Consider the following 26,016-nt stretch of genomic DNA (forward strand, 5'->3'; position numbering starts at 1 on the left):
TCTTTTAAATTCTACCCTTGTAGTCCTTGTATGGTCCATTTGTATGTTGCAGACCCAATTTCCCTTTTCAGTTTCAGTATTGAAATGATAGAGGTATTTTGCTTAAATAAGATAGAAATCATGTTTATTGGTGGAACATTCCTCACTGTTGTTTGTTCCTGAGTCTGCTGCTTCCTTCTGTGAGTGTGTGTGTATGTGTGTGTGCCCATATGAGTCAGGAGCTGGTGGTATGTCACGTAGTGCAACAGAGGCTCTGACAATATCCAGTTTTCAACTTTAACTTAACTTGTCCTCTAAAATACCACCCTTTCATTCTGTATTATTAAATAAATTAACAAGCTGAGTGGATCAAAGACCTTTCTGACCTGCTTTTCTTGAAAGAACAGCCTTTAGTCCTGCTCTGTGGGCAATATCCGGAGTTTTTCACTGTTCAGCAGTTCCATGCTGAGGACAGTGTGTGTGGCAGCCAAGGCCTGAGATTTGAGCTAGTCCCTGCAAGGGGCAGATGGGAACAGTTATCCTCCTGTGCTGAAGTTGAAGTTCTCATGATCTTCTGAAACCTATGAAAGCAACTTTTGCAGTCACTCTTCTTTTAGAATGTTTTGGGTTTTTTATTGTTTGGGATTTTTTCAGTGTTGGAACAGTCAGATAACTTCTCCTTTAAATATGCTGTAACAATGTTTTGAAAAAGAATTGACTTGGTCTGGCTAAAATAATTTATTGCAATCTTTTGCACCTAAAAATATAGAGCAGAGTCAAACTAGGATAGACCTTAAGACTCCTTTTGAAAAACTTAACCCACTCTGACAGTAAATTCTGTTTAACTGGTCCTGCAAAGTTTTATTTTTTCAGCTGTGAATTTATCCTATGATATCTTTTGTTCACTGTATTTTCTAAGTTAATTATAAAATTAATGTGAAATTATGTAAAAATAATGTGGAACTATGTAAAAACATGGCTAATACCAGCACATATCCCATGCACTCCTTCCTTCTTCCCAACAGGCCACTCACCCTGTTTGCCTGAAGATTCAGTTTTTTAACCTAAATTTTAGGTTAAGAACTGAAAAATAGCACATAATTTAATGAAAAGCTTTCACACATTGTATTTTTTTAATGTGTTGATTTTTCTCTGTTTTATTACAAATTAAGTGTATCTTTAAAAAGTTAGAATGTGTCACTTTTTTTTAATTTCCCTTTATGTTTTCAGTAATTGTGATTTTTTTTTTCCTCCTTTTTTCTTATCTCTCTTCTGGTCCACTAGTTTGTCACACAAAGAATGCATTTGGTATGAAGGGAGACCATGTTAAGGAGAGAGAAGAAATTTAAAAAATGGAAGAAAGCCCCTCTTGCTTTCTATGAAATCAGTATGTGAAGAGAAAAAAAATCAGTGAAAATGTTGTAAATTAAATTCTATTTAAGTTAAATTCTAGATACTCTTTTTGCCTTACTGAACCATTACTGTTTTGCTGGAGCATTTCTCTCTTGCCAAGACCCAGCACTTTCCATCCAAATTAGCTCAGTCCCAAGCTCTTCTCCTGCTGCTTTTCTTTGTATCACAGTAGGTATTCCCAGTCACCCCTGGCTGACGGTTTGCTTACATATTAGGATTTCAGTTTCACCTATGCTTGAAGCATCAAAGGGCTCTTTGCTCTGTTCAGACCACTTGGCAACTTTTGTGTATAGTGCTGCGTGTATTTTGTATGTCATGTTTAGAATATTTGAGAATATTTTGTTACTCATACTTGTGATTTACTGTTTCTTAAATGTTATAGAAATTCTCTTAGATAGGGATGTTGAAACATTTTTGAGGTGTTGCATTAAATGTCAGCACATCCAATTTTTTTCCTCGTTGTCTGATGCTTTTGCCGAACAGCCATATTCTTTCCTCATGTGAGCAGTTGTGCTGTTGATCTTATGCCTGTCTGGATAGATTTTAGTTTTGCTTTTTGTATTTTCTGTAAAACTTGACTTACTGTTTATCTTCTGATATTTATGTGTGGGTATTTCTGTTCCTCTGAGGACATGTGCGCTTCCTTTAGGGCCCAATTAACATTTTTTGTTGAACTATAGGTTAGCCTATGAATATTGCTGTATCTATTTTTTTTGGTATACCATTTCACTTTTCTTTTTTTATTAACATATCTGAAAGCATTAGAGACCTGCTTGGTCCCTAAAACAGAAGTCTTATACTCTAAATTCAAAATGCAAACTTCTTTAATGATAGCACACTGTATTTACCTAGAGCAATGTCTCTCTAGTGTCTGCATTAGAGCTCAGAGCTCTTGAACTCCAGTTCCTGTATTTTCTACTGAGACAACAGGATCAGCTAAGACAGCTACTTTATTTTTCTCTGCCTCAGTTCCTCTATGCATAAAATCTGGGAAAAAGAGCTACTGGTTCCATTTGTAGCCAATATTCAACAGCTGCAGAAAATATTCTAAACCAGATATTATATTTTCTAAGTGTAGAAAACCAATTTTTTCATGGGTTTTTGTGAGTTCTTACCTTTCGAAATAAGCATTTCCTCTCTGGAATACATGTTCCTTAGTGACCCTTTTTAACACTTTCTTCCTTTTCATTGCTGTTCTAGGTTTGAAACACTTTGAACGTATTAAGACCTTGAGCATGATCAGTCTTCAAAACCAGTAAATTTTTCCCACTTTATTCCATTTTATTGCTTTTGTGCATCTAATCTACCCTAAAAAATACCAAGAATCAAAAATACTGTTGCATTATTCTTTCAGCATTCCTTGTAACGTAAGCTGTGTCCAGCATGAAAGAATCACAGAATCCCAGAATATGCTGAGTTAGAAAGGACCCACAGGGATCATCGAGTCCAACCCTTAGCCCTGCATAGGACCATCCCCAAGAGTAACACCATGCTCCTGAGAGTGTTGTTGAAACACTTCCTGAACTCTCTCAGGCTTGGTGCTGTGACCACTTCCCTGGGGAGAAGATTGAAAAAAAAGTGGAAAAATTAAATTTTTGCTCACCAAATTGAAGTTCTTTTCTACCTGCAGTTTAATTCAGAATTGTAGCACATCAGGGGGGTATATACCAACATGATCTAGGAAATTCTGAGGTTATGAGATGTATTTTTTGTCAGTAAAATGCTAACTGCAGAACATATAGCTTTTTGAACTTTTAAGGACACTTTACAGGCTTCAAGGAGAAAATAAGTAAAACTAGAAAGACAATATGATTTAAGATACTAATAAGCAATAAAGGAGGAGAGATAAACTAAGAGAATGCAATAGACAAGCTGGCAGCATTTACAACCAGTGCATCTGTGACCTACCTCAGACCTACACCACTTTCATCCTTGTCAACCAACTGCCAAACAATCCACTGCTTCCACTGAGAAATATCTGATCTCATGTTTATTGACATGCAGAGGAGAGATCTCCACACTCATTCGTAAATGTTGTTTTCATCTTCTTATTGTTTATTATAGATTTTTGAAGTATATGCAGTAAGAAAAATACATTTCTACATAGAAAGGAAAATGGGATGTTTATGGAGGATGGTACCTGCATTTGAAAAGAAAAGCATCTATCCATTATAGGATAGACTTAATAATAAATGTACAGAGCATATTATCAATGCATATTGAAAGGAGTGGGGAGTTCTTGAGAAAGTAATTACTTTGTCATATCCTACGGAGTACTGTCCAATTTACCAGCATTAATAATTCTCCTTATGAGTCATTTTATACTTATGACCTCTCAGCTATTCATGTTATACAAAAACCCTGCATAAAAGGGAAAAGATTACTTTGTTGGTTCAATAAAACAAATGACAATTGGAGAACTTTTTTCTAAGCACCATAATCAACTTATAATATTATTAGGTCATTTCTTTATTTTATCTTAAAAAAATTAGTTTCCAAAAGATTAGTAAAACCTCAAAGTGAATAATATAATTTTCTGTCACATTATTCTTAATTTTTCAATGGTAAAAAGTGTTCCAGTTAATTTCAAGTTGTAATTTTGAGAACAAAGCTTCATCTTTTCCATCTGAGTCTGTGTGCATTTGTACACAAGCCTGTGTAGGCATGGAAGTGGTGGGAAGTGCTTCTTTTTGCTCCAGAGATTAAGCTTCTCTCCAATCTTGCTGTTGTCAGTAACATTTGTTACATTTGTCTGAGAGGGGAGAAAAGACACAGCAGATGGAATTTCAGACACAGTGTCTTCTGCAATTCTTGCACTTTGCAGAACTGGTCGTTGAGATTTAGCATCAAACATAAATTTCTGAAGCTTCTTCCTTACCACAAAATGATTCACACAGGGACATGGTGGAATACAAATTAAATTTTCCTTTGAATAAATGATTCAAATCTGGCCTGGAACAATGTTTTTAAACTTAATTTTCAGAGGCAGAAGTTGATACCCTATATGAGTTTATAAATTAATCAACTGTCTGTGCTCTGTAGTTAAGAGTATTTTAAGACTTTTCTCATAATATGTGGATTTATGAGCATGGATTTGAAAAGCATTTTGAGACAGACTTTTATTAGTCCTTTTATGGGCTAGACATACAACCTGTTATTTAGCTTTGTATTAGTCCCTCTCTCAAATAGGACATCACTTCTGATGGACAAGTGAAATTCAGGCTTTCTATTATTTTTCAGATTTGCATAGTTTAGCTGTAATAACAATTACCAGTGCCAGTGTATATGACAGTAGCGCCCTGGTTTTGGCTGGGATAGAATTAATTTTCTTCCTAGGTACAGTGCTGTGTTTTGGATTCAGTATGAGACTACTCTTGATAACACACTGATGCTAAGTTGTGTTTGCCCTAAGTCAGGGACTTTTCAGTGTCCCGTGCTCTGTTAGCAAGGAAATGCATAAGAAGTAGGGAGGGACCATGGCCAGGGCAGCTGACCTGAACTAGCTGAAGGGATATTCCATACCATAGAATGGAATACTCTGTACATAAACTGGGGGGAGTCGGCCAGAAGCTGCCGATGGCAGCTCAGAATGGGCTGGACATCAGTTAGTGGGTGCTGAGCAATGGTATTGTGCATTGCTTGTCTGTCTTGGTTTTCCTCTCCTTCTCTTTTTGTTGTCTCCCATTTAATTACATTGTTATTATAATTGTTTTTTCAATTATTAAACTGTTCTTATCTCAATCCATGGGTTTTACCTTTTTATTTCCTCAGTTCTCTCCCCATACCTCTGGATGAGGGTGAGATCAGTGAGCAGATGTGTGGTACTAAAGATGCCAGCTGGAGGTAAATCACAACAATCAGTAAAACTACACTGGACTACTTTTTATAGTTCTGGTCACCCATGTATATGGCTTTTATTTGGAACAATATGGGGAAGAGCTTATTTCTAAGACCATAGAGAATATAGCAAGTTTACCTTATAAAAAAAGACCAAAAAAGTCTTCGCTCTTTTTGTTGCATAGAACAAATTGGGAAAGGGCAATAATTATTGTATCTGTCTTGCTTACTCAGAGTACAAACACAGTGTATGCATTTTTAAAAATTCCACAGCTGGATATCAATAAGGGCAGAAAATTAAATACATTGTGAGTGCTTGACTATGACCTAATTCCGCTGTAGCAAATCAATTTCTTGCTCAACTAATGCTTACTAGCACGACAAATAAAACTCATTAACGTAAAAACATTGAATTTTATTATCTTGTCAATGCTGTACTAAGATTAAAAAAAATCAATATTTATTTCAATTAAGATAAACTTGTCTATTTTTAAAATGCATTTTATTTTTTAAAAGTGAAAAATATTTAATATTTCCAGCGTGTATTTTCCCATAGTTATTAACAATTCAACAAGTCAAAATTAAATATGACATTTTATACTCTTAATCCACATCCAGTGGAAGCTCTGGTGATGTATCAAGAATAAGAAAATATTATTCTCTTTTCTTTAACTTTGAAAGTAGCTTTGTATTTCTGTGTTTCACTGAAAGAACAACCAGGATGCTTATGCATGTGCCAAAAATATGGGACCCAGGAGCTGAGTGCATGCCTGAGTTCTGATCCTACGCTGGGATGAAGGCCTGTCACACCCCAGTCATCTTTCATACACTGTTTTATGTGGGGAGGAAAACTGGGTCAAAATGTACTCCAGTTAGGATTTCATTACTTACTGTAGGGCCTGCTCCCAAGCAATGTCCAGCCATGGAACTGTGACTACAAGAATTTAATGTGTGGCCGTCTCTGACCTTGGCTAGATGAAAAGCTAAAAACAGACATTCAGTCTACAGGAAGAGCTTTCAGAAGAACCTCATCTTAAAAGCTGAGGTGCTGTATGCTCATATTTTTGTTCAAATAGTGAAAGGAATGTACCTTGGACTGATTTATAGGAGTTGGTACAGGCAGACATGCCAGATAGTTGGAATCTGAGGGCTGATAGTCTATTTTCAGTGAGGTCTGAATTCTGCTTAATCTTCTACTTAGTTTCTACAGCTAAGCTGAAATTGGTTGGATGACTGATTATGTTCATATATTTGGATGTTGGCTGTGGCAGTTCCAAAGCTGGCACCTTGCTATTTCAGCTGTCTCTGCTTTGGGAGCGGGAACCTCGAGAAAAAGGCTGGGACCAGAAATTGAAGTCAGCATCTAATTTAGCTGTTCTGTCTAAATGTGTCTTCATTCTCAAGCCAACGCTGACAGATACGTTTCCTGGGCAGCCTGATGTTGAAGACGTACAGGATGCTGAGGTCTTTCCTTTTGAATGGTCAAATTCCACATCTCTCTCTTGCCCCTTCTTTCTCTTCACAGAGCTTTTAGCTAAAACCTACTGAAATCCTGGACAACAAATATTTTAGCAAATTTTAGGGGTTTTTAAAGTGGTTTTAACTGGACTTGTATGTAGTATTGTCTTTAATCCTTGCCCCACATCCCAGCAACTTGCTTATTGAATTTCTATAATATACATATATAGTCGTATATGACAAGAAGATGAATTCAATATCTGAATTTTCGTTTGCTTGGTCTTCTAATTTAGGATTATCTGTCCTGTATATCGTTCCTCCTGGTAAACAGGCTTATGAAAGTGTTCTAAATTTTTCTGAGTGGCCTTGATATGTTTGTACTGAAAAAACGGTCATGGAGTCTCTCTGTGCTGAAATCATAGCCTTAAAGCTTCCTGGGAATTTTCTGCCTTGTGTAGGAGTGCTGAAGCTCGTGGGCACCCTCCACAAGCGGTGGATTCCCAAATGGCAAGAGGGGCGAGAGTGTATTGACCTGTTCTGCAGATAGAAGCAGCTCTCTTCTCTTTTTTTCAGAGCTGAGCCACTCAGGACCTGAGGCAATTCAGAGATCTGTTGAAGTCTAGTGATGATACCAGACTAGGTTTTAGATTTTTCACTCTGAAAAGTCTTTTCTTCTCTGCAGACTTCCTTCAAGTATCTTTCACATTTTCATGTAATCCTCTTCAACCAAGTAATCTTTCTCTTGCCTTCCTTTTTTTCATTGGCTCCATCCCTTTTTCCTCAACAGACCTTGTCTTATTAGCTAATATAGAAATTCCTGACACAGATCCATAAATTTAAATAACGATCTTTTGCATGAACAGCTAGGTTCTCCCTGGAACTAATTTGAAGCTTAGCAGACATTGTTCTTTTCAGTAGGTACCTGTGTTACATCCTTGTACCTCAGAGTTTTCCAGGTTATTGAGCTCTGGTATCACCATCAGAGGTTGTAATACTTTCTGGGCCTCTGCTCTTCAGACAAGCGAATAATTGAACCAAGCAGTTTCTCTATTCCCTTGGGTGCAGGAGTCAGTGGTTGTTCCCTATAATTGTAAGAATGGTGGAAGTCCATTTTGAACTTCTTGTATTCCTCATAACAGCTGGGCACAATGTAACTCTTAATTTCTTCTCCCAGATGTCATGGCTAGGCTTCGTGAGCGATGATTTGGGGAGGGCTCTACCCACATTTGTTACAAGCACGCTGGTGACTAAAAAGGCCAATATGAGATAGACAAGTCCAGTTGCAAAAGGCACAGCAGAAAAACTCCTTAGGTGGTATATTCTGCAAGGCACGATTCTTTCTGCGTTGTCTTTTCTCTTCAAGGGTGATCCTGCGTGCGTTCTCAAAAGCAGCAGCAGCGTTATAGATGCTGTGTCTCCAGGTCTCCGGATTGGAGGCCAGAGTAGACCAGTTATGGTGATCAATATGGCCAAGGCTGAGATATTGTTTCAGGGAGTCCTTGTATCTTCTCTTTGGGGCTCCTCTCTTGCGGCAGCCAGTGGCAAGTTCACCATAGAGCAAGATCTTAGGGAGGCAGTGGTCCTTCGTCCTTGAGATGTGCCCTGCCCAGCGCAGCTGTGTTCTCAGCAACATGGCCTCAATACTTGTGATTGCTGCTTGTTCTAGGACAGACGTATTGGTCACATAATCTGACCAGTGGATGTTTAGGATTGTACGGAGGCAGCGTTAATGGAAGCATTCTAGGAGACGCAGGTGGTGGCAGTAGATGACCCATGATTCAGATCCATATAAGAGAGTAGACAGCACAATGGCTCTGTAAACACTGATCTTTGTACTTTTCTTCAAGTGTTTATTTTGCCAAACTCTTTTATGGAGTTTTCCAAAAGCACTGTATGCCTTTGCTAACCTGTTGTCTATCTCTCCGTCAATCTTACCATCCGAGGAGATGAGTCTGCCTAGGTAATTAAACTGCTGGACTGATTTGAGCTCTGATACACCAATGGTGATATGAGGATGATGGAAGACTTCCTGAGGTGCAGGTTGATAGAGAACTTCAGTCTTCTTTAAGCTGACTTCCAGCCCAAAGAGCTCAACAGCGTCTGCAAAGCAGGATGTTAAACACTGCAGAGCTGCCTCTGTGTGGGCGACTAGGGCAGCAGTGTCAGCATAAAGCAGCTCCTGGACAAGTTGGTTTAAGGTCTTAGTGTGGGCCTTCAGTCACCTTAGGTTGAAAAAGCTTCCATCAGTACGATATCAAATGTAGATACCGTCCTGATCATCGAGGTCTGCCGTGGCCCTTTGGAGCATCATGCTGAAAAAGATTCTGAATAGAGTTGGTGCGAGAACACAGCCTTGTTTCACACCACTGGTTATTAGAAAGGACTCAGAAAGTGCATCACCATATATGACTTGGCTGTGCTGATCCTCATGGAGTGAGATGATCATTTTAAGGAACTTGGGGGGGACATCCTAAATGTTCCAAAATCTGCCATAGACCTTTTCTGCTCACAGTATCAAAAGCCTTGGTGAGGTCAACAAAGGTTACATAGAGACCTTTGTTCTGTTCCCTACACTTCTCTTGCAGCTGTCTGAGAACAAATACCATGTCTGTGGTACTTCTGTTTGCTCTGAAACCACATTGGCTTTCAGGTAGAATTCCTTCTGCTACAGTGGGTATAGTCTGTTCATAAGTATTCTTGCCAGGATTTTGCCAGCAATGGAGACCAGAGTAATACCATGGTAATTTGAACAGTCTGATTTAACTCCTTTCTTCTTATATGAGGTGATGATGACTGCATCACAAAGGTCTGATGGTAGTTCGCCTAGTTCCCAACAGCACACCACAAACTCATGAAATTTAGCATGGAGTGCTTGGCCCCCATGTTTCCAGACTTCAGGTGGAATTCCATTAACCCCAGCTGCCTTGCCAATTTTCACCTGCTGTATGGCCTTAATAGTTTCTCCCAGAGTGGGGGCAATATCCAATTCATACTTCAGCGGTTGCTGTGTGATGGACTGAATTGCTGAGTTTTGAACTACATGGCTAGTACTGAAAAGAGTCTGAAAGTGTTCAGACCATCAATTCAGAATGGAGGTTTTATCTGTCAGAAGCGTTTAGTAGAGGGCTGAGTAGAGGGCTTTGGACCTGGTATGTAGGCCCATATGCTGTTTTCAAGGACTCATAGAATCCTCTGTGATCACCTATTTCTGCGTATAATTGAGTTTTTTCATATAGATTGATCCACCACTTGTTCTGGATGTCACGGAGTTTCTGTTTGAGCTTGCTGCATGCAAGACGAAAGGCAGCTTTTCTTACGTGACAGGAAGGCAGTGCAAGGTGTGCTTGGTGAGCGGATCTCTTCTTCCTCAACAATTCCTGGATCTTTTGATTGTTTTCATCAAACCAGTCCTTGTTCTTCTTGAAGGAGAACCCTCAGGATTCTTCAGAGGACTGCAGGATGCTGTTTTTAATATGGTTCCAAGGTGTTTCTGGAGAGGCATCCATAGAATCTATGGAATGATTTTCAAGCCTAGTTTGAAGAGTTGCCTGGAATCTGTCTCTCACTGGGGCTGATTGGAGATTGTTAACTTGGAGTCTTCTCCTCGGGATACTGCCCCTTTCAGTTTGAATTTAAGATTGAAGTTAAGTTTACAGCATACAAGTCGATGGTCTGTTTGGCGTTCTACGCTGGACATCACGCGGGTATGGCGGACATCACGGACATCTCTCTGTCGCACCAAGACATAATCGATGAGGTGCCAGTGATTAGATCTAGGGTGCATCCAGGTTGTCTTCAGACTGTTTTTCTGCTGAAAGATAGTATTTGTGATGGTGAGCTGTTGCTCCGCACAGAATTCTAGCAGAAGTAGACCATTATCATTCAGTTGCCAACACCATGCTTGCCTAATGCTCCTTTCCAGGCTTCAAAGTTCTTTTCTACTCTGGCGCTGAAATCACCAAGGATAATGATCTTGTCATCTGCAGGAACCTTTTGGGTAAGGCGGCGCAGGTCGGTGTAAAACTTATCTTTTTCAGCAGGGTCAGCTTGGAGAGTTGGGGCATATATACTAAAGAGTATGAATGTATGTATGTAAAGAATGTATGAATGGTGGAAGTCCATTTCGAACTTCATGTATTCCTCATAACAGCTGGGCACAATATAACTCTTAATTTCTTCTGCTTGATGTACTGTAGTTAATTAGAATGTGTGTCCTTGATTTGAGCTATGGGCTATGGCTTTTATATTTTAATGCAAATTCATTCAATCATAGTCATCCGCATATCCAGGTGACAAAACTGAAATGTCAGTGTAATTCTTAACTTTCTTGTATGGCCTTTTTTTTAACTTTTTTTTCCCCCTTTAATTTTAATTTAAATGCATCATATTGAACACTGATAATTTTTTTTAAAAGTGTGGCACAATTCCATAATGTATTTTCTTACACAGGTAGCTTTTTCTCTGTCTTTTCCCCAGATTTTAATCTTTGACTTTCCAAACTTAGAATTTTTAATATTTTTGTGTAATGCAACTATAGGTTTTACATGGCGATTATATTAACATGATGCTAAGATTGTACTCATAAGCAATAAGATCAAGAAAATGAAGACCTGACTTGGCATATGAACAGCATTTCAATCCTATTACACATATGCATTAAGATTCAATATTTTATTGCACAGTCTAATATTGTTAAGGAGACATAATATGAGCAATGCAGTCAAATATCTTTTGGAACACTGTTCAATTTACTAACAAATTATTTCTGATATGAGCTCAGCAGGTCAACAATTTTCAGGATGTAGAATACAAAATGAAGAACAGGTCTCTAACTTTTCATTTGTGCTTTAAGTAAAAGTTCCAGTACAGATTTGTAATGAACTAAACCAAAATATATTATCCAGGATCTTATATTGTGTTTTGGCATTATTTGTGTGCTGCTGCTTATTTTCTTGTATTGAGGCCATATATGAATACCATGCAAGTTGTGCTACCCACTGCAAGCATAAAATAATTGTTTTCTTTCAAATATTCTATGAAGTGTATGTCTTAAGTTGAAAAGGCAAAGAGATCTTTTATGCTTTGTCCCTTAAAAAAAATAAATCTATATTTAGATGCTCTGTATTTTGCTTTTTGATTATATTCTAATAGTATAGTATTTTTTCAGTGGACAAATTCATAGGGGAAGATATTATGACTAGAGATCTATCAAATTTGGTCATTGAACATGGGAATTTAAAGAAGTTTCTCTGCTTTTAATGTTATTTCATTTCTGCAAAGACCACATCTATCACCTCCTTGATCCTGTTCTAAACATCTGTGATGGGAGATTGCATGTGGAATTTAGCTGTTTGGTAATTTTAGTGATGCCTTCTAATATATGATCTGTTTTTCTTGGAAAATGCTTCATTCAAAAAAAGCTTTTTTGGTCCTTGCTGTCTATTGATGTTTTTTAGTCTCTGAAAAATGCCATATGGCTCCATCGTGCCTGTGTAGGTGATTAATTAGTAGACCTAGCTTGCATTTATGGATGTTTATATCTTAGATATTTCACTTCCTGGAATGAGAAGTTACTTGATCATGCATATAGAAAACAAAAAAACTTGTCTTCCTAACAGTTGTCTTTGCCCTTGTCCTAAGGAAACAAAACCTCTTGTTCCTTTGGACTTCATCTTTTATGATGCATCATGTGGACTGGTCAAAAAGATAAGCACAGTGAGAGAGAATGGGAGAGAGGAACAAGCAACCTGAATTAGTGTTCATTAAAGCATTCAGTATTCAGATATAGTTGTGTTGTGGTTTACATGCTTCTAATCAAATCACATTTGATTTTAGATGAAGTCTTTATAATTTTATTTCTTAACCACAGTTGACTAGTGGGATTCAGTCTAGCGAAGTCCCTGGTGTTTATTTTATTGTTTCCTTGAAAGCTGAAATCTTAATATAGGTTTTGTAGGAAAACAATCCCATCTTGTCACAGTTATATTTAACTTTATGAAAAAATTGTAAAATTAATGGATCAAAAATTTTATCAGTTTTTTTATAAAGCCAAGATTGTGGAGAATTCCTATACAATGGAAAGTTCATATTTCTTTCTTAATTAATCCAAAGGGAGCGTATTGGTGTGATATTGGAATACCTTAATGCTGTGTTGGAGGACTTGATATTCTCTGCATATTAATATTGCAAAAAAGGGAAATGTAACTTCAAGGCTGGTCTAAGAAAACAAGGTCAAATAAATAGAGTGTTTAGCTGATCTACTGCGTTGGATAAAAGATACTTTTTAATTTTCAAAGAGAGTATAACCAGGGCAAAGGTGGAACGGTGTTCATGCAACACAAAATATCTGTTATATAAATAGGAGTTACATTTTATAGAAATGACTAATAGCAGACCTTTAAAATGCTTAGGTTTTTTTTTTTATTGTTGTTTTTGGAAAAGTATGATGATTATACTACATTCTTTTTGAGAAAAGTATTGAAAGCCACGTTTATGTCATTCCTGCTAAGTCTTTTATGTCATTCCTGCTAAGTCTGTTAGTCCAGTGTTATTTAAAGGATAAATATGTCTGATGCTTGGAGCTTGCCTCTTGGCATAGAGATGTGTAATGTAGGTTAGATGAATACAGTCTTCAGGCAATAACTAAGCAAGTCTGCTTCAGTCCTATTTTTATTGGTGAACATGGTACTCAGCGAGGGTGAAGAATATATGTAATATCTGATATTTTAGCTTCCTGTTAGAAGCATAACACATCATATTGTTAGCTACCAGAATGATTGGAACACTAGAGGAGCCACCTGGACTAAGCTGGTGGGGAATCTGAGGGTGAAAGAGTTGGTAATACAATTCATATGATTGGCCATCATATATAGGGGTGGGTGCCTTTTGCTTGGTGTCTGGCACATTGTAGCAAGGTCCCTTCCCTCAGAGAAAATGAATTTCTTTCAGAGTGTGTCCATGGGAGCAGGAGGCATGCTCTTCTTTAAATGCACAACTCCTCCAGCTTGGTTGTTGGGATACTCCCCCTAAATGTGTGAGATCTAGGATCAGCTTTCTCCACCTGAGGAGACTTAAGCCACTGTCTTTCTCTTCAGAATGTGCAATGCTATTTGAAACTGGAGCACCCGGAATAACTTACTGCCTTCCCTGCTGAAGCGGACACACACTACAAAGACTTCACTGGGCTCAGAAGAGAGTCAGAGTAAGCCTAATTTAAAGCAGTAGAGAAACCTGAAACCTCATGACTGCTTCACAGACCTATTGTATTTTATAAAATCATATTCCATTGCAAGTTCACAGTTCATAGACACTGAAGTTAAAGTTCTGGATACCGGAGACAGGGTTAACACTGCCCCTTTCCTTTTCCCCTTTCCCTCCTGTCCTACCTTGTGAATAGGAACGTGTGAAATTTCCCATTCTATGACCCTATTTAAAAAGCTTATAATTTGGTCAGACTTCAACTGCATGGATTGAATTTCTTCACGTACTCAGCCTTTTGTGTTAGGGAAAGGAATTTACATCTTCCTGTGCAAACATTTAAAAAGTTGGCTTTCAAATTACCATGGTTTGTATATGATCTGCATTGGGTTTAGTAGCTGATAACTCTGAAGAGCCATTTCTCAGTGTCTGTGCTGGTTCACCACTATCCTGAGTGCCTCTCGAATATCCCAGACATGGGCCACCTTTGAAGAGAGACTGAACACACAACAATCTCAGAGCTGTGCTGCAGTGGAATGTCACAATAGGACAGAAAACTGGGGCCCAGAGAAAGCAGAAATTGCCTGACAGGTCAGAGGAGACCAAAGCTACATAGTGTGAAGTTCTGTGGAACAGAAATGGGCAGGAAATTTGTCAGTGAAATATATTGAAAAACAGCAGAAAATCACTCCTGTGATCTAGGGTTGCCCATGTAGGGAAGAAAGGTGTGTAATGGTTGTGTACATGAGTGTGTAGGGAAATACTAATCCAGAAAGTTCCTGCCTAGAACCAAGTATTAGGAACAGCAATTAAGGGAAGGCCGAGTCTGGCTGGAAAAATATGTCACAGATGGGGACTGCAAAAGATTTACTTCAGTTTGAAGTAGAAGACCAAGTCGTAGTCCCAGGGCAGCTGAGACTGGATGAAAAGAGATGAGATGAACCCAGGGGAGAAAGGAAATCTGGCTTCAAACAAGAAAATGCTTGAAGTAGGAGGCAACTATCTAAATGGCCAGCAAATGAGAAAAATGTACCAGAAATATATGAAAGAATTCGAGTTGCGAAGTGTTTTCATTCATGTCCTTCAGGAAGCTGTGAAGCAAGCCAGGAGAGATTGGGAACAGATATTTCCATTCACCTTTGCTGTCATGTCTAGAAGCTGCCAATGGTCCACTTCTACCTTGTTTTCTCTTTCCTTCTCTCCTCCCTTCCAGTAGAGTAAGTCATGGATCAGTCTCCTCTTAGCTTTTCTAGATTTGGTGATACCTGTAAAGAGTTGTTATTTCCTGCTTGAACAGGGCCTTACATTTTTTGTAAGCCCAGTACTGTTGCAGATGGAAAGTCTGACTCCCAAGATGCCAGAATTATGCCAATATTTCACAAATTGATGCTTTCAAATAAAACACCCTGTCAGGGTGAAATATAACTTCTTTTCATATTTATATCAAGTACATGTTCCCTGGGGATCGCAAGTGTCAAGTCTTTCTCATTCAGCTCACTCTTTACAGTATGCAGACTTGTTAAACCTACATGTGAAAGGAGAACCTAGGTTTGACTTTCTGTTTCAAAGATCATCCCATATTAAGTTTTTAAGCTTACCTGTATTTCATACACTCATAACATTTTCCAAAACTCAGTAAGCCAGTAAATTTTTAAATTAATTTCTTTAACTCTAGCATACATAAAATTTGGGGGGCAATATGGAAGCGTCTGCATGAATGTGTTCCTATGTGGCAATACATATATTCTCATTGCTTTACCCATATAATTGTTGGTTGCAGTCCACAGTATAAAAGAGTGATTATTTTTCCCCCACACCTAAAAATCCAAATCATATTTTTGATTGGTTTCAATGAGTCATAGAATTATAGTATCATAGAAACCCCAGTTTGAAGGGACCTCAAGGATCATCTTGTCCAATCTTTATTGGCAAAAGCACCGTCTAGACAAGATGGCCTAGCACTCAGCCCAGCCGAATCTTAAAAACGGCAACTTTGGGCAATCCACCACTTCCCACATAGTGCAGAGGTTATTCCAATGGTTCATTGTTCTCATCGTGAAGATTTTCCTCTTGTGTTCAACCAGAATCTCCTCAGGACTTACTTGTACCCATTACCCCTTGCCTTTTCCATGTAACTCCAAGGAAGTCTCCATCTTCTTTGTAGACACCCTCTACATACTGAAACATGTCCAATAATGTGTCCCCTAAGCTTCTTTTCTCCAGGCTGGACAAACACATTTCTCTCAGACTTTTCTCCCACAGCAGGTTTCCCAGTCCTTTTTTCATCTTTGTGGCCCCTCACTGCACCTTATCCAGCCTGTCCACATCTTTCTTGTATAGCAGGGACCAAAACTAAACACAATATTCTAGGTGTGGCCTGACCAGCACTGTGTAGAGTGGGATAGTGATTTCTTTATCTCTGCTAGTGATCCCTTGTTAATGCAACCCAGCACGGTCTTGGCTTGCTTTGTTGCAGCAGCAAACTTCACTCGTACTGAGTCACTTGTTCACCAGGACCCCCAACTCCCTTTCCATAGAGCTGGTCCCCAGCTAGTAGATCAGAGCCTGTGCTGTTCTCCTGGGTTTTGTTTTCCTGTGTTCAGGACCTTACACTTGTCCTTGTGGACAAGTTTTCCCATGTTCAGGACCTTGTCTTGTTAGCCTACTCTTTCAGCCTGTCCAGGTCCTCCTGCAGGGTGACTCTCCCTTCCATTTCTCCACTCAGTTTGGTATCATTGACAAACTTCATCAAGGTACCCTTGATACCATCATCCAAATTAATAGCTTTGGGCCCAGTATCAATCCCTGAGAGACTCCACTTGTGACAGTTGCCAGTTTGAAAGGGAACTCTTTACATCAACCTTTGGGTGTGGCCGGTCAGCCAATTGCCCACCCACCACATGGACCACTTGTCCAGACCATCACACATCAGTTTCTGTAGGAGGAGGGTGTGGGAAATCATATCAGAGCCTGAGAGATACCCAGGTAGACAGTGTCCACTGCTTGCCCCATATCAGTCAAGCAGGTTACTTTGTCATAAAAGGCAATTGGCTTTGTCAGGTACAATTTGCCCTTGGGGAATCCATGCTGGATTTTATTTTCAAGTCAATGTTTTGGAAAAATAGTCTGGTCAGTTGATCAATTTTAACATTAATATCACAACAAGCAAATTTAAAAAAACGTGAGCACAAACATTCTTGAAAATACTGTAAGTGATTAATAGGTGAACGAGGTGACCAGACAAATTTCAAAGGAAAAATTTGCATCATTGCTGTAAATTAAGTGCCCTGGACATTATATTTCAATTTCCAACTACAACATGTCTATGTCTCATCATGGTTTTGATATAGTAATGGTACACCAACAAACAGTAAATTAACTCATTATCTTTGTAGTGTATTACTGCACAGTAGTCAAAATACTTTATAAAGTGTATTTATATATGCCTTTATATTTTCCAAATGTCTTTGCATCAGACCTTCTTCAATTAAGTAAGCAATGTTTGAAGTTGCTCCTAGCCTCTGGGACTTTAGTCAACATCTTGCCTCTAGTTAAGGAGGACAAAAAAAAAAAAAAGGTAAATTATTCTAGTTCTAATTTATCTTTCTGAACCCTAGAGATAAACTTTTTTTCCTTGCTGAAATGCCTAACAAATCCCATGTTACCAGAACAAAGAGATGGAAACTTACTTCTTTTTTGCTATAAATATGACATATACGTAGATATTTTTTTTACTCAGCCTCACATCCTATCACAATTCAGACAAGAGTAATCCCAGCGCTTTAGATCTCTGCTTTGAAGTGCAACACAGGATTACATGGAGCAGAGTTCAAGATATATTGGCCATTCTTGAAATATCTCACTGAATAACTACTCAGTGCTCTGGTTTTGTAGCATTTATTTCTGGCTCACAGAATCATCTCACAAACAGTTTGGTATTTACTTAAGATCCCAATAACCATTTAAAATTATTAAAAGGACATTTTATTATCCTCGTTGGTTTGGTATTGTTTAACTCTTTAATTAAATTCAATGGCTTCATTACTGTATTCATCGTTACTCATGTTTATCTTTGCTAACTTTGGAAATGCTATTTTTAGATCAAAGTAGAAAGTGAAGACTTAGGAATGTTATATATAAAGAAATTAAAATTGGAGGATCAGAATTCCTCTACTTCATAAAAATAAATCAATGTAGTTCAGTATTTCCTCTGAAAAAAATACAATACCTGGATACAAAAAAAAATAATTTTGGATTAATTGATAAAGTACACAGTTATTATAGCTGGATTTTAATTAATTACTCCTGGATATATTTGAGTGGAAAACACTCTAATCACTCTGAGAGTGTGGAAATGTCATGCAAAGTGAAGATTTCCTAAGAAATTTTAGTGCTGCTTCTTATATTTGATAAGACCATTCATTAGATCATTAATTAGATTACCACAATTTTTTTAAAGGAACAGTGTTTTTCTAGAAGTCTGAAGACATCACCTGAGATCTAAATACATAACTTTTTGAACCTTTCATTTAGCAATACTGGTATCTTTACTATCACCTCTATCCTCTATCTCCTTCCTTTCCTTTGACTAAAAGCTGAGCTGTAGGCAAATTAGTTAAGGAAAACTACACATTCTGCTTTGTTGACAGAAAATTGAGTTGAGTGAGATTAATTGAAATATAAAAATAACTAATCTCATGTTTGATATGCTGAGTTGCATTTTAAGAATAAAAATTTTTCAGAGCCATAGCTGCTACCTAACCAGAAAAGTTTGAGTTATTTCAATATTTTTCAACTAAGTTTCAGACAAACTAAGAAATCTGTGTTCTATAGAATCATCCTCTGTAGGATCACTTCCCCTAAGAAAATGGTTTGAATAATTCATAGACACCACTTTGCCCCACCCCTATTTGAAGTTCTATGCATTTCAGGAACCTGCTGTAGCTTTTATATGTATTTTGCCTCAAGGGTCTATATCAGGGTCTTTTTCTTATGAACTAGGAGAAAAAAAACATGCCCAGTGGAGCTTTTGTTTACATGTGACTATTTTTAAGTCTTACAAATAAGGTCTCACCTATTTCTCATACCAATTTCATGGATATTATTGGTACTCTGCTGCCAGAGTACAGTTATTCTTATTCTTTTGTATCCAATTCACTATTTTCAGCAGATGCTCATAAAAGTGTCTAAAATGAAGAAATTGTTTCTATCTTCATAAGTGCTTAAGTTAGGAACTGACCTTCCTGATACTCTGATTCTAACCTTCTTTAGAGCAAGAGTCAAAACCTCATCCAGTAATACCTTCCTCAGACATATTCCAAGTCTTAATAGCAACAGTTAGCAGATATCTGGATATTCAGGCAAGTAATGAAACTCCTGGGTTGTGATTCAAATTGCATCCTTTACTTTTCATCTAGCTATATGAGGTATAGAGCATGATTTCAGCAGCTCCTGTACTGGATACAGTTAAGATATAAGAATGTAATTTTAGGACTGATGTTTTAAGCAAAAATCTAGATGGTTCAAAGTTAAAAATAAGATTTTTTTCTGGGGAAAAAAGTCACTGAAGATTGTGATATAATTAAAAGAAACTATAGTGATCATACAGGGCAGATCGCTGAACTATAAAATGTTTACCTTAAGCAATGCTAAAATTGTTTCCGAAAAACTAAGCTAAATCTCACCAAAAGAATTAGACATCAGATTTGTTGGCCAATGTAATTGTGGGAAAACCACCAAAATCATTGCTTTAGGTGCAGCTGATAGAATAATGTTTTATTCTATTCAAGTCCTTTGATTTTGATGTGTGATATATCCAAATGTGAAAAATGCAATTTAGTTAAATTTTTTCATTTCAGGATTACGCAAGCTTTGGTAGTGCTACCTTCTGCTTATGTCATGTTCTTTCTCCTCTGATTGCTGTGGTATGAACACAAGACTTTACTGCAGAAAAAGAAAGACTCCACTGTGTCTAAATGTTATTGTCCATACAAAATCTGAAATGGGAATATAAGTTACCTGATAGTAACTCCCAAACAACCATGGAGTTGTAACTTAAGTACTTGTTAAGCAGAGTATATGTGAAATAAAAAATGTTGATAAAGACATATTTTGTTACCGGGTCTTGCTCTTTATTTTTTATTCTAATGCCTTAGGAATTTTAGGATTTTTTAGCTTTTTGTAGATTTTAATGTAGCTGTGTAGTAAATATGGGTTTTTAATATAGTTGTGTAGTTTATCACACTTTAGAATAGTAAAAACTTACCAAACCCTATTCCCCACTTCATATCAAATTTTCTAAATTCTTTAGGTTTGTTTAGGCTCCTTTCAAGGCAGGACTATAGTAAATACATCTTGTTTAAGAACATGTGCACCCCAGGCTGGGACAACAAGATACCATCATAGTCAAAGCAACCTTCAAGCCTGGAACCTTGGAGAAGCTCCAAAGGCAGTACGTGCCATGAAGAAGAGGAAAATGAGGAAGAAAGGGGTCTTGGGACCTCTGACTCAATTCCGGTGAGGTGCACCAGGGGGCAGACCTGGGGAGGATCTGAGGGTGAATAGTTCTCAGATCAGACCATGAATTGTGGAACCTCTGGACATGGGCGTGTGCCTTTGTACTCACTGCATCAGAAGGCCTTTATTAAATACCTACTCTATATCTTATCTATATTAATAATTACCTGGTGATTTTTAAGCAACAATCCCCTCAAATATTTTCTGAGTACTTAGGCACCCAAGCCTGACAGAGTTCAAGAAGTGTGTGGATGATACTCTCGAGCACATGGTGTGATTCTTGGGGATGGTCCTGTGCAGGGCCAGGAGATGGACTCGATGATCCTTGTGGGTCCCTTCCAACTCGGCATATTCTGTGATTCTGTGAAGACTACTTGCAACAGTTGAGTCACCAAATGTGACAGAGATAAAAGTTCTAAACCTCCTATTTTTTTCTTGATAATTTTCTTAATGTAGCTGACAAGAGGACTACTTTGGTGTATTTCAGCTGATATAAGTTGCATCTTCTATTATGTTTCGTGTCTCAAACAGCCTAGAAAATCAATACTCAAAATGCACAATATGATAAATTGTATGGGTCAGACAGTAGAAACAGCAAAGGTTCTGAAAACTTCTGTTAGATAATGCACTGCAAATTACTTAGTTAATTGAACTGGGTTGGAGGAAGAGGGGTGTCACTTCTTAGCTAAATTAAAAAGAAACATTTTCTTGGGGGAATTGAAATCATATTTATAATTCTAAGTCCTTCTTCCTATGTAATTTATCCTGCTATTCAAAACTGTGAATTTATTAGGTCATATAATATTGGCCAGCTCACAAATCATTTCCTTAACGAAGTTATCTTAAAAGGAGAGAAGTAAATCTCTTGTTTCTGTAAAACTATGATGTTTCAAACAACTTGAAAGAGACTTTTGATATATCATAATTTTTTGAAACACATATAGTCACTTGATAACCTTTCAAAGTTAAAACTAATCCAGTAATTAATACATCCTCTTGTTATGGGTGAATCACAATATCAAATATTTCATCATTATTCATGAGAATATATATGCAGAAAGAATAAGCTGATTAATCTTTACTACTTTGGAGAAAGAGAAATACTAAATTAATATGTAATCTTTTTAGGTTTTCTTTTTCCATGCTTCTGTTCTAATGATAGAAAGGTCAGTATTGTTTTGTCATTTAAGGAATGAACTGGTGATGGAACTAGCATTCTATCTGAATGATTTCAGGATATTTCTCAAAGAGAATATTTGTTACAGATATCACTGTTTTTTTAAAAGCACACTAGCTGTCATGGCAGATTCCAAGATGTTTTGGGCCATGAGCCTTCTATCAGAGCCTAAGGATTTTGCGTATGTGTAATGGTTACAAGGACTGCTCAACAATAGTCAAAATGCCTGTATGTTATCAACACTGTTTCAGTCACAAACCAAAAACACAGAACTACACAAACACCATGAAGAAAATGATCTTCATCTGAGCCAGACCCAGTACAGTATATTTTTGTATTAATATTACTGTGAGGTGAGAACTTTGGTTCAATTTTGCTCTTTAATACTATGAAAGAAAAAGACTTCTGGAAGTAAGAAGCCATGGTTTTTGGAACTGAGCTTCTTCAACATACAGGTTATGTTTGTTCCTTGCTTTATGTCAGTCTCATATGAATGGTCACAAGAAATTGAATTACCTCTTTATATGTGAAATTGGGATATTGAACTTCAGTTCTCAATTCTATGCTAGATAACGAGTGAAACTTTGGACAGATTGTTATAAAGGAAAGGGCTGAAAATGCTGGAAGAAGAGTCCTACGTGGCTAAACTGCAGAGTGTATGTGCAGGTTCTCACCTGTGTCCATGCAGCATCAACTAGCTAACTTGATTAACTTTCTGTTGTCTGACTATCCTTACACTGAAGAGAACCAAAAACATGTGTCTGGTGTATTCCACTGTCACTTCCTGAATCAGAAACTTCCAAGAAGGAGATTGCTACAAACAAAAGGCTGGACATCCTAAAAAAAAATCTCAGCTCCTTCTGTGGTCATCATCTGAGAATATTGTTGAGCATACCAACTTTACCACTTGGTAATGCAAAATAGAATTTAAAGTGCAAATATATTTTCAAGCAGAACAGTGCATTGTCAGGAAAGAGAGGATATTTAATTTCATATGTGCTAATTTCATATGTGTCATAAACCTGGTCCTTCTGGCTTCACTGTTCTAGAAGCAGACATGAGCCCAGGAAATGCTATACATTAAAGCTGATTGGAAAATAAATTCTTTCAAGTTGTACATGGTGACTAGGAAAAGAAACCCTAAATACATAGAAATAATTGTCAAGGGTGTTGTAGTTAGAAGTTGTTTATTTTTTTACACCTATTACTATTTCATATACATTTATGTAAATTTTTTGGCTCTTTTAATGTGGTAATAACCATTGTAAACATTGTAAACATAATAACATTGTAACCATTGTATCATGTTGTTTCTATAATAATCTTGATGATTGATCGTAAAGTGCAACTTTTGATGAAAGTATATAATTGATCTACATCTCTTGGCACTGTATGAATACAATCAAATTGATTGATTTTCTGTTTGGTAACAGAAAGTGAAAATTTCAGTCAGATTCTGTTTGGTACTAGAAAGTAAAAATTTCAGTAATTGTTTTAAGAACATTCAGAGGGTTTTTTTTACATACAGTATAATAAAGTGCAACATTAAAGGTCACTTATATAAGTAGTTTGCATTGACACTGGAGCATAGAGTAAACATCATGTTAACCAGAAAACTTCTGTCTAAAAGCTGTTGTTTATGAGATTAAAATAACTGAAAATGTAATATAGAAAACCCCCAATACATATTGTTCAAACTATGATTATATTTTCTTTCATGTCTGAGTTGCACAAAAGACTAGTACAATGCCTAGTAGTTCAAAGTATTTATTAAGTCAAGAGAGAGAGAGTGCTCAGGAAATAAGTTTTTCCTTTTCTTACCAGAGAAGCCATAAATAGTTCATTTGCTTCCCCCAGACAAACAAGTCTCTCAGGAATGAACCAAATCTTTTCCTTCAGAATCTAATAAAAACTCTTCTTTTTCAAACAGAAAGGTCCCTATTTAAGCTACTGTTTCTCCAGCAGCAGAACCCCAGAGACATTATGGGAGCCTGTGTGCTTCCTGGCAAAGAAGTTCTCAGGCATTTCATAGAGCCAAGAGAGATTATTCCCAGCAAGTACTGTGAATAATGGATTTTTTGCTTCTTTAGGGATAGCTCAATAAAGAGTTCCTTGCAGATTTTTGGAGTTTTTCTCAATTTACTATTTCTGTTTTTGATTCAAACCATACTATTTTGCATTTCCATTCCAACTCAAAGAATAGTTTTGTGTATTTTTATTCACAGCAGAATCCAACCTTTATGAGACAGACTGCTGTGATACCTCATAATTATTGTTTCTTTTTGCTGACTATATATTGGAATTTCTTTTGAATTAACCAATTCATTGTAAATTAGATCATATCCCAAAGCATTGAATTTATCAGCATGAGTTTGATCTGCCACTTACCACTATTGAAAAATAGCTGCATTTCAGATAACTTGTGCAAAGTTCAACTTCTATAGTATGAAATTAGGCTTCAAGATTTAAACTAGGACCTCTGCTCAAACTGTTTCTATGTATTCTCATGGCTTCCTATGTCTTCTCATTTCTTTGTTTAGTTGAAATTATAATGCATACAGTAGAAGTTAGCAATTGAAATTCAAATTTAAAATCTTTCATTCTTTAATAGTTTTTTCTTACCCCTCCATAATTTCCTAGCACAAAACTTTTAATATATTTTTAACAATATTCCTCTTTTAACACTGACTGTTCTCTCCTTCCCTAAGTGAAAATCCTGTCCTTTTTTGTGACCCTTGAAGTCTCTGAGAATCATATGTCTGTTTTTCTTTATTTTGTGAACAGGAATGCAGATAGCTGGAAGCCACACACATACACAAAAAAGTAAATCTGTGCAGAACAGAGCTCTGTGGTGGCTATCTGCAAAATCAGCATGCAAAGTGGGACTTTCGTGAGATGTGGTGGTGGGTTTGTGTTTACTTTCTTTGAGAGAAGCCATAGAGGATTAACATTAGGAATAGAAGTGTTTGGAAGTGAAATGTGTGTGTTTTGGGAAATGTAGGTAGCTAGTTAATGGAAACAAAACTTGGATATCTGCTCAAAAGCATAGCCCATGGAGGTGCTTCCCAAAGGAAATAGTTTTCAAGAGTTGGCAGTGGGGCAGTAAGGGAAGCCAAGACTACAAGATGCTCAAGATCACAGTAGCAGACTTAAATTACTTATTTTTATTACTTATTTTCATTTTTATTATTTTTATTACTTTTTTTATTAAATTTGGCAAAGGGAAAGAGCTGCAAGTTGCATCTATTATTATAAACTTGGACAGATGAATAGATGAGTAACTGACCATTCACTGAAATTCTCTTGATCTCTTCCCGGCAAGTAATCTGCAGTTTTCAAACACAAGAAATACAAAGGCTCATCCACTTCTGTTCTTTTACATGTCATTTTACAAGGATGCAGTTTTATAGTGTCAAGCTAATCTACGTGCAGAGAAGCTAAACCAGTGGCTCTGGGATGTCAACTGTGACATCTACTAAGAATACTCTTGCAAACTTCAAAGCCCTTCTCCCTGACATAGTAGTACAGCCTCCACCTGTGTTTCAGTGAAGTGGTCTTACTGTGAGCATGAAGTGGACAGTGTTCATGAGCTAAGTCACTCATTCTTCGAAAGCATTATGATTGTAGGCTTGCAAGAAGGGACTCATCCTATGTGTGGCTTGTTTACTCTTTGCCTGGGTCTGATGACTGCCACGACCTGAAATTGCTTAAGCACGTCCTGCAAAGAGGTATTTGTCAGTTCACAGGGTGGTTCACAGGGTAGGGAACATGCAGGGGACTGAGGATGCTGCTGAGGCATCTTTTTGCTCTCGGCACCTCCTGCACCACCTAGAGTTGATGCATATCTCAGTGTTGTATTCACTAATAGGAAAGAACCTGTCAGGGATGTGTTAATCAGTGGTAGCCTTGGCTGTGGAGTACAAGATCCTGAGGGGTATGAGGAAGAAGGGTATCAAAGTATTGACCCTGGATTTCAGGAGAACAGACTTTAACTTAATCAGGGACATGGTAGGTGAAATCCCATGGGGGAGTCAATTCTGAAACACAGAGGATTTAGGGAAGGATAGGAGACCTTTAAAGGCTCTTTCCTTCACACTCAAGAATGATTCCATCCTGGTATTGAAGCAAACAAGTTAGATTTATCAGGAGATCTTTGTGACTAAATAATAATACAGAGGAGGTAAGAAGATGCTACAGAGGAGGAATTTATAAATCTTGCCTATATCGATGCTATGAAAGTCAAGGCACATAATGTCTGATGAGTCTCATTGCCTTCTAGGTTGAAATGACTGGCTTAATGAATGAGGAGAAAGCAGTGAATGTCATTTATCTTGTCTTCACCATGGCTTTTGATATTGTCTTCTGCAATATTCTTGTATGTGTGTTAGGAAATTATGGTCTTTATGAGTGGATAAAATGTAGTTAACCAGACAGACAAA

Source organism: Pseudopipra pipra, chromosome 4 (genome assembly GCF_036250125.1).
Source record: "Pseudopipra pipra isolate bDixPip1 chromosome 4, bDixPip1.hap1, whole genome shotgun sequence".
In the NCBI taxonomy this organism is placed as follows: domain Eukaryota; kingdom Metazoa; phylum Chordata; class Aves; order Passeriformes; family Pipridae; genus Pseudopipra; species Pseudopipra pipra.